The sequence below is a fragment of the Rattus norvegicus genome, chromosome 2 (assembly GCF_021556685.1).
Source record: "Rattus norvegicus strain SHRSP/BbbUtx chromosome 2, alternate assembly SHRSP_T2T, whole genome shotgun sequence".
Lineage (NCBI taxonomy): Eukaryota > Metazoa > Chordata > Mammalia > Rodentia > Muridae > Rattus > Rattus norvegicus.
In genome coordinates, this window is record NC_141535.1 from 187,906,920 (window position 1) to 187,923,052 (window position 16,133).

The following is a 16,133-nucleotide window of genomic DNA, read 5'->3' on the forward strand; positions in this document are numbered from 1 at the left end:
GTTACATTGTATTTATTTGTTTTGTAAGTGTATCCATGGGTATGTAGGTGTGGAGGCCAGGGTCAATGTCGGAGACCATTTTCAATCACCTTCTTTTCTGATGCAGGGTCTCCGCTGAGCAAATTTAGTTAGAAAGTCTGACCAAAAAGCTTTAGCAATTCGCCTGCTTCGTTCTGCCTCCTCCCTGCTGGGACTACTGACACACAAGGCCATGCCTGGGATCTGAACTCAGGTCCTAATGTTTGAGTAGCAAGTACTCTGTCAATCCAACCACCTCCCTGTCTGTTAGGTCCCGAACTCCAAACCTCTAAGTATCACTGAAACAGAAGGATTACTGATAGATACAGGATTATATTCAGCATCCCTCAGGAACCTGTGGAACCGGTTTCTGCCTGCCTGGAAGAGCCACTTCCCTCATCTTCCCCTACCTCTGACAAATGGAGCATCTGCTCCCCACTAGCACATACTCAAAACCCCATGTAGCTCCCAAACTTTGATGGCTAGCACATCTGCCTCCCGGAAGCTTCCTGCTCTCTTTATAGCTGGCAGGGCTCTCCCCTGCCTTTTTGCTACCTTCCATGCCCCTGAGAGGCAGCCACGGCAGCTTTGGACACCCCCAAATGCCTCTGGCCATTCTCTACCACAGAGAGATAGCCCTGCAGAAGTCTCATATCTCCAATAAACCGTCTTCCCACTCATGGAGCGTTCTAGTTTGTTGGTTTCACTGTCCACGCACACACACTATCTTGAGTTTAGAAGTAAACAATGTCTAACTGGTCTAGAGTTGGGTAACCCAGAAAGGTGTGATACAGACATAGCATACATTTTCATTGAGGTGTACTTTAGCCATTAAAATTGAGTTCTCACACACGTATGAGTAGGTGTTACAATAATAAAAGGTATTGGCATATATATGATAGCTGTGTGTAGTGGTGCACGCTTTTTTGTCCCAGCACTAAGGAGATCTCTAGGAATTTGAACCTGTCTGATCTGCATTGCAAGTTCCAGGCAAGCCAGAGCAACAATTCGAGACCCTGTCTCAAAAAGCAAAAGCAAACAAAAGAATGATTAAATAAATAAATAGCAAGTAAACACCCAAGAAGAATTTCTTAAGTGAACAAGGAGGGAAAACAAAAAATAATTCCTTACTCAGTGAAATGCATTGTGGACGCATGGTGTCCACTCTGTGCTCTGCTACCCAAACCAAGAATGCAAAATCAACTTTCATTCTCCTGTTGTAATTGTTGTCTGGGGCTCACTGCCTCATTCTGCTAACGTAGGCCTACTCCTGGAAGCTCCTAGCATCCATACAACCTTAGCTAGGCCTAGAATGTTTCAGCCTCTGATACTCACTGTTGAGTAAGCTCACCCCTTCCTAGCTCTGAACTCTGGCTGGCTGATTCAACTCAGTTGTTTTGGCTCAAACTCCTCTCCAAGCTGAATGATCCAACCTGGCTTTTCTCTAGGCCTCTCCTGAATTGCTCTGCTTGGTTTCCAACTAACTCTGGCAATTTGTTCTAATGTTCTGTCTCCTATTCAGTCTCTGGTCATTCTGTCTTCACCTGTGTCTCTTTAACCTATCTCTATAAAACTGTCGCCTGCCTGCCTTCCTTCCTTCCTTCCTTCCTTCCTTCCTTCCTTCCTTCCTTCATTCCTTCCTTCCTTCCTTCCTTCCCTCCCTGCTCTGCTCCCCCCACCCCCGTAGCCTCTTTCCTCTTTCTTCTCATGAGAGTTGGGTATATCCTATTACATCAAATCATTCTCTGATTTGTCGCTTTGTCTGCCCCTCAATTAGACATCACTTTTATTATTTTGTCTCTCTTTTTTTTTTTCGGAGCTGAGGACCGAACCCAGGGCCTTGTGCTTGCTAGGCAAGTGCTCTACCACTGAGCTAAATCCCCAATCCCTAGACATCACTTTTAAATATGGTTGCTTCCTTCTACAAACTAATTTTAACTTCATTGTTTGGGATTGAAGTGTGTACTAAGGTCTGTATTCCAACCAGAGAGATTAAAGGTGTGTGCTAAGGCTAAACCACACCACAACTAGAAACAGCTTTTTATCAGCAAATAAAACAATCTCAGAGTTTACAGTGTGATCAAATATCTGGCAATAGAAGAAATATAAGGAGACCTAACAGAATTCTGGAGAGAAAAAGAACATCTTTGGATCTTGAACATCTCCCAAGGCCTATGTTTTGGAGGCTAGACCCTCAGAGTGGTACTACAGGCTAGACCCTCAGAGTGGTACTACAGAGAGGAAGGCCTAGGAGAGGTCTTCCACTCACTGCCTTTGGCACTAGTGCAAAGGGAACTCTAGGAGCATTGGATTGTTTTTATTATTTAAAAATACTTATTTTTTTATTTGTGTGTTTTGCTGCATGTATGTATGTATGTATGTATGTATGTATGTATGTATGTAAATCACATGTGTGCAGTAACTGCAGAGGCCAGACAAAAGCATCTGATCTCTCAGAACTGGAGTAACAGACTGTTGTGGGTGCTGCCATGTGGGTGCTGGGAATCAAACTCAGGCCTTTGCAAGAACAAGAGAACTCTTAACTGCTGAGCCATCGGACTTTAGTCTCTTAACTATTGTTTTTTCTTCTGAACCACAGAAAGAGTGGCTTTGTTCTCCACTTACTCACATCTCAAAGTGTCGAGTCATTGACAAAGCAACCTCATAAAATAAGGCCTCAGACTGTGAATTGGAATACACCCCCTTTCCTTTATAAGGTTTCCATTTTAGAAGTTTGTTATAGTGATAGAAAACTGATTAGGCAAGAATCTAGGCCTAATTCTGATTAGGTCTAACTGATTAGGCTGGGATGTTTTTTAGTGGTAGTTTCCTTGGAATGCATGGGGCTCTAGGACTGAGCACACAATAAATAGTCACATGAAGATCATAGCTGGAATAGAAGTAACTGAATTCGGGCTGGAGAGATGGCTCAACAGCTCAGATGGCTTAGCTCTCTGAGGATCTGGGGTCAGTTTCCAGCAACCACACTGCAGCTCACTCCAGTGCCAAGGGACCTGACATCCTCTTCTGACTTCCACAGGAACACAGTCGGCCATACAGACAAAAAAAATAAAAATAAAAATAAATCTAAAAAACAACAACGAAGAGAATTGAAGAAACTTATTTCTTCCTAAAAAGATTTTATTTTTAATTGTGTGTGTGTGTGTGTGTGTGTGTGTGTGTTTAAGTGTGGACATGTGAATGCAGGTGCTTGTGGAAGTCAGAAGTGGGTGCTGTGTCTCCTGGAGCTGAAGTTACAGGCAGTTGTGAATCACCACACTCAGGTTTAGTGGAAGAGTAAACATACATGTTCCTAACTTGTGAGTTATGTTGTGGATAGCCCTCGTTCTGTTTGTATTTTTATGCTAATTCTGCTTCCCTAATAGATCATTTATGATGAAGGGAGACCCCCTGAAGAACTAGATTCCAGAGAATCAAACAAAAAAGTTATCTTGATGGTACTAAAATTTTGTTTTGAGATTTATATATTATAGAATGTATAGTTTTGATGAGTTTCATCATCAGACATGCTGAACTGACCTGCTTGAACTCCTGATCTCAGGGACTTTCAGCTGGATCCAGTTAGGACAGATATCAGAGACTACAACAATTCTTGGTGTGGCTGTCTTAAGGCCAAACAACCCCCCCATTTCCCCTACATCCCCCTTCCCCCAAGATATCTCAATGCCCATACTCATCTGGAAGTAGTTATAAAGAGTTGTCGCCCCAGCTCCCTGGACTTGGGGGTCTGGAGGTGGTTATTTTAAGTTTTCTTTCTGGAGAATTTAGAAATGGCCATGATTTGAACAGGGAGGAAATAGATAGAATTGATGGTGTAGCCATAATCTCATTTGGTAAAAATCTTTACAATTGTTACTAAGTTGAAGTCATAATTTCTTACTTTGGTAAAGAATTTATTTTGGTATAGAACCAAGGTTTTCATTGATATAAATTTCTTTTATTGATACAAAAAAAATTTTAAAGTATAGAGCTTGGACCCAGTCCTTCTATAAATGCCATTGCAAACTGATCTGAGATGTTTAAGTCTTTGAGTTAAGGACCAGATAGCAAATTGATGACTCTGAGTTTACTGTTCGGGTGTCTTCAAGATAGTTTAATTAGAAATAGCTGAGAGTAGTTAACAGACAACAGCCCAGATTACTTTACAGAGATAGTTTTTAAAAACGTCAGAGACCCACAGAATGTGACGTTCGATGTTATTTACTCACTTATTGAGACATAACAGCTCCTAACAGCTCCCCATCTGTGGCCTCAAAGAGCAGCTGGGCATCTCCACCTCTAGGTGAGGCTGTCCACTGTGGCGAGGTGGCCACTGGGAGAATCGCCGGTTTCTTCTTCAGACCTGTACTGTTCTTGAGAGGACACAAGTCACAGGTTAGGACAGCTCAGTTCTGCCGAGACAGAATAAGCTGGTCCTTAATAATTCCTGTTTCTCAAGGTCTGTCAGGTGGTCCTAGGCCAGAGGGCTGAAGACTGATGCTCCAACTTACTGACATACGGGGGCTGTATGGGTAGGCGGCTGTCTCTACAATTTATCTCAGTCCTGGAAGCTGTGTTAGGCTTCCTATATTTTCAGATAATATTGGTTGTTCTTGGATTTCTGACAGGGTTGAAAGACTAGTTATTGTCTTGCAGCCATTAGACGGCTATTTAGCATTGAGAGAATATATTAAGAGGATAGTTTTCAGATAGTATACAAGCTAACCAGGACATAATATATGGATTTTAAGCCTTTCTTAAGTTAGGATAGATAACAGAGTTCTATTTAATTGACAAAAATAATGGACTGAGTATTAGGTGTATTTTGTACTTTGTAAATTATAAAATAGTAATAGTTTTGCTAAAATTATATCTGAGAAAAGAGCCTTTTAGTTTGACAAAACGGGGAAAATGTTGTAGATAGGCCCTGGTGCTGTTTATATGATGCTAATTCCATTTCTCCAAGAGGGGCTGCCTGGGACAAGGAGTGAATCAATACTCAGGTGACTTCCTGTGAACCTTCCCCTAATGAATAAATCTTTCTAGGAACCAATCGCTGGTGGAGGAGTAGGCATGACTTCCAGGTTAAAGAGGGGAAGAGAAGAGACAAGAAAAGGTGACTTGCTATTTGAAGGGAGACAGTGTGGAGGCCAAAATGTAGGGAGGGGAGGATTGTGTGGTGTTTTCTTTCACGATGCGATTCCACTGGGTTTCAGGGAAACATACAGTGGTTGGGCATCCCAGCCAGCCACGGGAATTTTGAAGCACGGGACTGGCATGGCAGTGACTCACCAAGGGAACTTAATGAGTCGCTGGAGAGACTTCTGAGCTCCAGGTCAGAGAGTGCTGAGATGAGAACAGACGGGCCAGCCTGTGGGTGCCCTGCCGGTGATAGTCTGGGATTGCCCTTTTTTATTATTTCACGCTATAGAGCTATGTCTCCCAGTCCTGAGAAAAATATTTCTAAGGAGTCAGAAGATGACCCTGTTTCAGAAGAGAGAAAAGGAAGAAAGAAAATGGGTTGGTATGACGAGTTAGCTTGAGAAAAGCACAGAGAAAAGAGGCGAACCTGATCGTTTCAATGTGTAGATAGACAGAAGACAATAAGAGTTCACACAGACACACACACACACCACACACACACACACACACACACACACAAATGTGTGGTATTTATCTTCCTGTAGAAGAGAATAGAAGAACTAGAAAAAGAAACAAGGGAGGTAAAGTGTAAGAGAACATGAACTAAGTCTGAATCTGCTCGCTGGAAAGGAACATGATTCCCAGAGAGGCTGAGGCTGAGGGATTCTGGCTTATACAGGCTGACATAAAATCACAGATGACTTAAATGTCTAGATCCCATGGGCCATGTCTGAGAGAAGACGCAGTCCAATGATAAAATCCAAGTGATTTAAACAGGAGATAGAGCAGAGAGCTTAGAGAAGACCGTATGACTAAAATAGTAATAGTGACAGTTACTAAAATTAAAGCACCCATGGCCATTGCCAGCAAAGCTGGAGCAGTATTCCTGAGCATCAGGAAATACAATGACATGAGACTCCAACCTCAACAGCACTAAAAGTCCTAATGAGGTAAGAAGTGCGAAAGGACAGGAAGTGGAACCAAAGCCGAGTGTGTTCCCCATGTTGCAGAGAGGGGGTAATAGGACGTTGCACAAGCAACTGGAACATGTCATCTGCATAGTACATGTGTTTGGGGTTCTTTTTTGAAAGATTTATTATTTTTATGTATGAGTGTCTGTGTGTCTGTCTGTACGTGTGCTTCAGGTGTCCTCAGAGACCACAAGAGGGTGTTAGAGCCCCTGGAGCTGGAGTTACAGCTGATTGTGAGCCACAGAACAAGGGTGGTGGGAGCTGAACTCTGGTCCTCTGGAAGAACAGCAAACTCGGAACCAGTGAGCCATCTCTCTAGCTGCGCGCTTTTGTTCTCAAGATTCGCTTTGATTTTTTTAAACTTTAAGGTTATGTTTACTTGTAGAGAAGTATAATTTCACAGCAGATGTGTAGAGTCAGTTCTCTTTTTGCATCACATGGGTCCCGGGGATCAAATTTAGGTCTCAGAGAGTGTGGCTTGGCCACAAGCACCTCTACTTGATGCGCCCTCTCACTGGTCCAAGATAGTTTGTAAATTCTCCTTCAGAAGGAGCACTTACTATTACAGAGAACATAGACTTGAAGATGGGATTCCTGTAGTTTTGCTATAGAGGATTGTTTTCTATTAAAACATTTAAATGTTTTTATTTTTTTAAATAATTTTAAAATAATTTTTAAAAAATGCCTTTATTTTTTTAACGCTATATGTATTATAACCCATGGCTGTGAAATTATTTCTGTCACCTACCATCTGCATGCATTTATAGAGATATTTTAAATCATGTTTTCAAGCCAGGTGTGGTCGTGCCTGCCTGCAATCTGGGTACTTGCAAAGCTGGGAGGAATAGCTCCACTTCAAGGGAAGCCCTGCCAACACCAGACTTTATCTTAAAAAACAAAAACAAACAAACAAACAAACAAACAAACAAAAAAACAAAAAAACCCTAACAACAACTAAAGAAAGGAACCTGTGCTCACCATTATTAACAATTTTATTTTTGCAATGGTAGGTCTGACATAACTTTTCAAAAGTTACTTTCCTTATATATTTTTAAAAACGCTTACACTTTTAAATTTTACCTTACGTTATTTTTGAGACAGTGTATCACTCAGTACTCTCTTCTGGCCTCCAATTCACTGTGAGATTCAAGATGGCCTTGAACTCACTGTAATCCCCCAGCTTCAGTTTCCTAAGCATAAGATTACTGACCTGTACCTGGTTTATACTAAACATTTTAAAATGTATTTCTTGCTTCAACATAGCAATGGATCTAACATTTTAGTTTTAAATTGTTACATTTAAAAACTTTTTTTAAAAAAAGCTTTATTTATTTATGTTATGTGAGTACACTGTAGCTGTCTTCAGACACACCAGAGGAGGGCATCTGATCTGATTACAGATGGTTGTGAGTCACCAAATGGCTGCTGGGAATTGAACTCAGGACCTCTGGAAGAACAGTCAATGCTCTTAACAGCTGAGCCATCTCTTCAGCTTCTCAAACTAGATTTTTTAATCTATGGGAAATTATTGTGGCTTCCCAGTTGTATAGGAAAATCATCTGTGTGAAATGTATGGAAATGCTGAGAAAGCTAGGCTGATTCCATGACAGGCTTCAAATCGGCAGTTAAGGAGACTAGGCCTAAATCTCTGTTTCCAATTCTAGGCAAGTCCCAGCCTCAGAAGCTGCCCCACCATCCAGCCTGAGGCAGGAACAATGGGTCAGCAGCAGTTTCCAGACTTCTTCAGCCCCTTCCTCAACCAACAAACAGCTTCCAGACCTCCCCGCAAGTCTCCAGTCCCCACACCCTGGCAATGGAATGTCCATGGAGATGGACCCAACAGATTAACATAGAGGTCACCTACCCCGGAATTCCCTAATTCCCAAGTGCAAGCTCTCTTGGGTGTCTCTCCATTCTGGTACTGGGAAACCTCAGCATGCTGGACTTCTGCAGACTAAAACACTGCGTTCACATACTATTTGAGTCCCAGGTTTCATTCTTTGGAAATCATAGACCCTTACTATACCAAATCAGAACTATATCCTTTATGTGTAACACCAAGAAAAATGATGTAATAAATAGAAGTAAATTCATTTCTAAAAAAAAAAAAATCATCAAACTCGCCTCATTTTGAGAATGCGGGTTTGTTGAGGCTAAAGCAGGCTGCAAAGGGGCCTGGAATGTCTGTCATTGGTCCAGATTCTTTGAGCGTTCAGCAGGGACTCTGGCTCAAGGACCAGTTTACTATTTCCAACCACTGTGGGGCCTTCATCCTTTGAGAGCCCTGCAGCCACACTCGGCTCTACTGGGGACCAGGACACCTAGGAAGCAGGCCTGTGCTGACTCCCTCTTTGTGGTATATACCACGGAAGCAAATATACCACGGAATTTTGTCACAAACTCAGAACAAAAACCTCAAGGCATTACTCGGGAAGCAACAGGGATGGATGGGTGTTTCTCAGCTTGCTTGGATAGAGTGATGTCCAGGTTTAGCCGAGCACACCTCTGGGTAAATCTGTGAGGTTGAGTCCAGCCAGGAAGCAGAGGAAGACCTGCCCTGCATGTCCCCGCCTTGATAGAAACCTCTGAAAACAGGAGCAGAATCACCTCCTTTTCCGTGTCCAGCTGTCCTGCTCAGGGCACTGCCACAGCAGTCCAGCACAGCAACGGAGCTGTGATTAGGTTGGTGAAACAGTCTGGATATTCTCTTTCACATTGTGAGACACACACCCCCACCCTCATCAAAGGTAGCTAGTGGGGCAAGGCCAGCATTCCATAAATCTCCCCTGACTTTAATCTCCCTCACCTGGTAAGACTTTTGTTTACACAAAGGCCCGGTTGGTTGCAAACCCTGAGAGTCTGGAGCCTGTGCCCTTCTCCTTGCTTTCATTTCCTTTGCACCAATTCTTTTAAAACTAGTCCATTTGGAAAGACTGTGAGGTCAGAGCCAGGGAAGAAGGACAAAGACTGTCACTACCTGCCTTATAATCAAAACTAAGAGACCCTCCTGCCCCGTGGGTTTGCTGGCTTCCTGGGCACCTTTTTGTAAAAAGAAGTCACCTCGCCCAGCCCAGCTACTTTCTCTTTGCTTGCATGCTCCTTTGTGCAACACTGAGATGATCGTTTTTTGAACACTATAGACAGACAAGAAAAATAAACTGCACGAATCTTGCTATCAAACATATTTTTAATCCTAGATCTGCTAATAGCAATGTGGCTTTGAACCGTTTGCCCAATCTCTCTGAGGCTGTTTTCCCATTTGCAAAATAGAAACAAACAAGCAAACAAGCAAATAAAAGACTGTCTTAAAAGATCACTGAATAAATTTAATGAAATTGTGGATAGGTATTTAAACTGGGAGCACAGCGACATGTTTCCCTAAGAACCATGCCTACTCAACAAAGAATAGTGTTAATGGCTGCTGTAATTCTAGTGTCACTGGGCATTATCCCGGGTTTACAGAAAGCTTTGCAGCTTGATTAAAATTCCTGAGGGTCTCAGTTGCCAAAGCTGTCACAGGCCACAGGTAGGTCAGTTGTATCTGAAACTACAGAGGACTGACATTGGCTATCCACTAGAAAACATGAAGTGGGCAAAATAGAAATAAACAAACAAATAGGAAAAAGGGACTTTTAAAACATTGTTGACTAATTCGATGAAATTGTGGACAGGTATTAAATCAATTTGTAGCTGATTCTGCAAAGCCCAAAGAAGTAGCCCAGCTGCGTGGCGCTGCTTCCGGAACCTTTGAGCATGGGCGGAGACTGTGGGAGGGTCACGCCAAACAAAGCACTGAAGAGCCTTGACCTGACATTCTTTTCTGTCACAGAGGCGGACATAGGCTTCCCGAGCAGGTCTGCCTACACTCTGCCTATACCCTGTGGCTGAACCACAGGGAGCTGAGAGCCACACAGGAGACTCAGGGCCACCGAGCAGAGCGTAACTGTGCTCGGTGCTGAGACTAAGCTGAAAAGGGTTATCCTGGAGACCAGGCTTAGGAGGTCTGAAGATGCAAAGTGCTTTGCAAGATTACTCAGCGCAGGGCAATGGAACCTAATCGGGAGTTTTCAGACTTTCAGTGTGACGATGGAGCAGGAAAATAGAGTTATCGGGGGGCTTATGGGGCACCCCTAAATGGTTTTCTTCTCGCTGCTAAGGCAGAAGTCTGCTCAGGCAGAAGTCTGCTCTGCAGTAGGCAGCCTCACAGCTGTGCTCACACAAGCAATCCTAAATAAACTCTGTGGGTCATGAAAGTAAGACTTGTGAGAGGGGATAAAAGAAATGGGGTGCGTGTATGGGACAATAAATATATATTCTATATAAAATTGTCAAAGAATACATTTATTTATTAAAACTTACATTTTATAGAAAAAACTTGTACATAAAAAAAATCAAAATTAACTAGACTCAAAGACTCTATTAACTTCTAGACACTTAGGAAAACCATTCTGAAACTGTGGAGCTTGGCGTTGGCTTTTATATCTTCACTACCAAATATATTTTTTTATGTATTCATTCAACACACACACACACACACACACACCAATGTGCACACACACACACACACACACACACACACACACACACCATAACAAATGATGGAAATCATCTTTGTATCTTTTTTTCAAGACTTAAGTGTCTGGTACCTGCATTCAGTCCTTCCTCATCAGCAAATATTAAATAATAAAATCTAATTTTTTGTTTTTGTTTCTTTTTGTTTTTTGACCTGGCCATGGTGGTGTGTAACACTTTGATTCTTGCACCTGGAAGGCAAAATCAAGGGGATCTCAGTGTGTTTGAGGCCAACCTGGTCTGAATAGGCATTCCAGGCAGCCAAGGTTTACACACTGACACCTTGTCTCAAAGAAGAAAAGAAGAGGAGGAGGAGGAGGAGGGTGGGGAGGAGGAGAAGGAGGAGGAAGAAGAGAAAGGAGGAGGAGAAGGAGAAGGAGGAGAAGGAGAAGGAGGAGAAGGAGAAGGAGAAAGGAGAAAGGAAAGACAGTAGAGAGAGTTATTATGCTCCTAACTTCATCTGAAAGTCTTCAAAGACAAGTCCTCCTTGTGGGACCTGGGCAGCAGGCTGGGCTACCCAAGTGTGTCTGTGGCTCACACTGGACGAAATGAACAGTTGACGGCTCCGTGCCAGGGGAAGCTCCATTCAGCTAAGGTGCCACCAGCCAGGTTGCCAGAAGGACCGTCCCCACCATTCCTCCAGGGAGTAAATCCTTGAACTCTGATTGGACCGGGGGCTGAACCGTTAGATGAAGCAAATATCAGAACCCCAGGCTGGTGGGGTTCCCTTCTAGACCGTCTGCAGCTGCAGGAAGCCCAGGAAACAAGCCCAGGAAAGTGCTGAGTGCTGCAGCTGGAGGGAGGGTGGGGTGTGGGGTGTGGGGGTGGCGGGGTGGGGTGGGGAGGGTGTGGGTGGGGTGGGGGTGTGGGTGTGGGTGGGGGTGGAATGGGGTGGGAGTAGGGGTAGGGAGGGGTGGGGAGAGGTGGGGAGTGGTGGGGTGTGAGTGGGGTGTGGATGTGGGTGGGGTGTGGGGGTGTGGGGGTGGGAGTGGGGTAGGGGTGTGGGTGTGGGTGGGAGGTGGGTGTGGGTGTGGGGTAGCGGTGTGGGTGTGGGTGGAGTAGGGGTGGCTTCCACTGGCAGCACCTGGAAGGTTGCCTGAATCCCTAAGTGATGTATGTACTTGAGAGGAAAACACCTTACATGCCAAGCTACAACCCAACAAACATTTGAAGGGAGCCCAGAACAACATGCTGAGAACCGTGATCTAGTCCTGACATTGAAGAAGCCAGGTTCAGCCAGATCAAGCTTCCCAGAAACCCTTTGTGGAGAGAAGCTAATGGGCACACCTGTGCTCACTGGACACCTGGGTGCCACCCACATTGTCCTCTTCTGGTCCCCACAGACACCGAATGCACAGGGTGCGCAGATACAGACAGGCAACACACTCACACACATAAAATAATAAATCTAAAAAGCTGAACAAAACGAAACACCACAACCATCCCACAGAGGAGCCGTGTTAGGAAAGTGCTGGCCCAGGACTTGAATCTGATTCTCAGAATCCACATTTTAAAAGCTGGGTGCAGTGGCCTGTTTGCAGTCCCAGCTCTCAGCAAATGGGGCCAGGAAATTCCTTGGGGCTTACAGGACATCCAACTTAGCCTGCTTTGGAATGGTTCTGAGAGTGGGTGGTGGCTTGGTTTTTTAAAGTGGGGGGAGTGAATCACCTGAAGAATAACGCCTGAGATTGTCCTCTGGCTTCCACTCCATCATACATGTGAACATGCACACACATGCGCCCCACATGAGAAGATTCCACAAAGGGTGTGGTTGTTCTCTGTTGGTACATTAAAAAAAATTCCCAACCTGCTGCTACGAGCAGCATAGTTTGTTATCTCAAAGTTTCTGTGGGTCCAGAGGCACATACTTAGCTGGGGGCCCACAGGTTGCAAATGCAGTGTCAGCGGTCTGGGTTCTCAGCATCAGTTTGTTGCCAGAATTCATTTCCTTATGGTTACAGGACTGAGGTCCCTGCCTGGTTCCTAGAGACCACCTGCTGTGTGACTTTCACAGGGCACCTCAAGTGGGGCAATCCGTTTCTTCCCAACCAACAGGAGACACTCCCAGTAGTCTGTAGCACAAAACAACCGTGGGACTACTTCAGCTGCAGCTTCTGGCTAGAACTAAGCCCCAAGTTCCATCCACACCAGGACTGATGGACAGCATGAGTCACTGGGAACTGCCCTTCAGATGTGTTCTCTACACTTTAAAGCACTTCACTATGTGTGTGGTGTGTGTGCACATGACTGAGTGTAGAATTCTGGGAAAGTGAGAGGACTACATTGGCACAGGTTTCCTCTGGATCAGATCCTGAAACAAAGCTTCAAATGGAGCAGTTCTGTTTGGGATATGTTCCTCAGAAACACCAGCAGAGGGGCAGGGAGAGGGAAATGAAATGGGTGTGTGTGGGGGAGGCTGCTAGTAAATAGTATTAGTTACAAATTGTGGGCAATGTGAGTTTAAGATGCTCAAGGCTCTCCTAATATGCACAATACAGGGCCCTTACAGTACCACATGAAGAGTGAGGAGCTCAGGGCTTTATACACTAACAGCAGGCATGGAATATAAGGAGGCTTGGGGGTGGAGAGACAGCTCAGCAGTTGAGAGCACTGGCTGCTCTTCCAGAGGACCTGGGTTTAATTCCCAGCATGTACATGGTAGTTCACAGTAGTCTATAACTCCAGGTCCAAGGGATCTGGTACCCTTTTCTGGCCTTGGGGGAGGGGCACTGCAAGCATGTGGTACACAGACATACATACAGGCAAAATATGCCCCTCCCCCCCATATATAGGGAGAGATGAGAGGGTAGTTGCCCATGGAGGGAATTTGGGAAGGGCATGGAAGTCTAATAAAATGTCTTTAAACTTTGTAATGAGCTGTGTAGGATCTAAACAAAACCACACACATATCCCAAATCTTGGAACAATATCTTCATGCCAAGTTTGCACCTTTGTTTGCACCATGAATAGAGAAATTAAAGATTCATCAACTGAAATGTGGTGCCAGGAACCCTTAGGCTCTTACTCCTGTCCTGGGGATGAAAGCTCACAGTACAGAGGAACGACAGGGTCTCAGGCCTTGGTAGGTAAGGTCAGCGCTCAATTAATAAGTTAGAACGCTGTCCATGATTGGTCCCCGGGTACGTGACTTACAGGATGAATGGCAGGAAGCCCCATGAGAAGCAGATCCTGTGAGAAGTTAGACTGGCTTGATCCCCCTCCGCCATATATAGGAGCTTCCGCTGAAGGAGTTAGGATGGTATTGCACAATGGAGAAAGAGTAAGAGAGCAGGACCTTCTCTTCAGGGAGCTCAGGAGGAGAACCGGTCCATGTTCTCAGACTGAGGCACATAGGAAAACAACTAGGAGACAGCTTGGTTCTTAGCTAAAAGATACAAACATGGGGTTGGGGATTTAGCTCAGTGGTAGAGCGCTTGCCTAGTGAGTGCAAGGCCCTGGGTTCGGTCCCCAGCTCCGAAAAAAAGAAAAAAGAAAAAAAAAAGATACAAACACTGCATCATGTGCCTTGAGGAATGGGTTTGTTTCTCAGGACCCAATGCTGGTAGCTCCTGACCACAAAGGCAGAGAACACTCAGGAGAAACCATAAAGAAGCACCTGGTGGGGTGGCCGAACCAGGGATGCTTGTGGGAGCGAGTGGGGGTCAGGGATGGGGAATGGAACACTGAGGAAGGAGGAAAAGGGGCCAGAGAAGTGGCCCTGATCAAGAACTTGCTCTGATTCTGGTGAGCTTTGCTTTCCGTCCCGTGCTAACAGGCTGTCTCCTGATTGGTTTTTATCTTCACTTTATCTGCAAATACTGGGCTTGCCTAGATCTTTTTTTTTTTTTAAGATTTATTTACTTAGTATATACAGTGTAGCTGTCTTCAGACACACCAGAAGAAGGCATTGGAACCCATTACAGATGGTTGTGAGCCACCGTGTGTTAGCTGGGATTTGAACTCAAGACCTCTGGAAGAACAGTCAGTGCTCTTAACCACTGAGCCATCTCTCCAGCCCTGCCTAGGTCTTTATAAACCAGCAATTCTCAACCTTGTGGGTGAGACTCATTTTGGGGTTTGAATGACCCATTCACAGGGCTGTCTAAGATCATCAGAAAACACAGAGATTTACATTATGATTCATAACATTAGCAAAGTTACAGTTATGAAAGAGCAACATGAGGAACCGTATTAAAGGGTCGCAGCATTAGAAAGGTTGAACCACTTTAAAGTATAAACCCTAGGCACATCCTCTCCATCTAGTTGGATAAAAGCCTATCAGGCTTTTCTCGGACAGGGAAAACTGCTTCTGCCCTTAGGACCTGCAAGAGGTCTAGCCCCAGAGAGAGGCACTGGCTACCCGACCCCACCTCCCACCCCCATTTCTTAGATATGCTGTTCCCACTTAAGACAGAAATTCACTTCCGCTTGGGGAACAACCAGCAATCCAGATCTGCCAGAGGCCCACTATTCCCAGCAAAGGATTCCTTCCTGCCTCACGGCAGAGGCTACAGTTCCTGCTCTTTAAGACAGGTGGTTGGCAACCTGCTGCCTCAGACTTGTTCTCCGTGTTAGAAACAGATATTTTTGGTATTGCACAAAGAAACATAAGAGTGAAGTGAGAGTAAGTTGGCAGAACAGTTTCTTTTTGTGAAAAGAGTACACCATGACCCAAAGTGAGCCAGTGAGGCAAAGGGGCAGGGAGTTCAGTTGGTTTTTGTTCTAACACAGACGGCTGCTCTATCGTTTTCCCCATTGGCTTGTGTCTGATCACAGCCTTTCAAGATTGGCTAGTTTCAAAAGAGTCATTGGAAAGGGAAGGGGCAGAGGCCCCCACTCCAGGCCATTAAGTTCTGAGAACGTAACCACTGGCCTTGTGTAAACAAGTTTTACCAGGTGAGGAAGATTAAAAGATTTTCATAAAAGGTTTACAAGGCAGGGCAAGTGGAATATTGGCAAGGGCCAAAGGTTAAGGAACCTTTGAAAGGGGAGGGAAACATCCCTCACATTCAGAAAATTACCCTTGGCCATCCCAAGGCCCATCAAAGATTTAGAGCTATGGCATTGATCAAAACGTCTATTGGGAGCTGGAGAGAGAGATAGCTCACTGGTTAAGAGCACTGACTGCCCTTCCAGAGGTCCTGAGTTCAAATCCCAGCAACCACATGGTGGCTCACAACCATCTGTAATGAGATCTGATGCCCTCTTCTGGTGTGTCTGAAGACAGTTACAATGTACCTGTATATAATAAATTAATAAATTAAAAATAATCTATTCTTGGCATCTGGCTGGCACCAAGAGTTTGGACCTTTTCAACAATTGACAAGCGGGACTTCATAAACCTAAAAATCTGCACAGCTAAAGATAGACTCATCCAGTGAGGAGGAAGGCTGCCAAGTGGGAATTTGCCAGCTGTACATCTGATGGAGG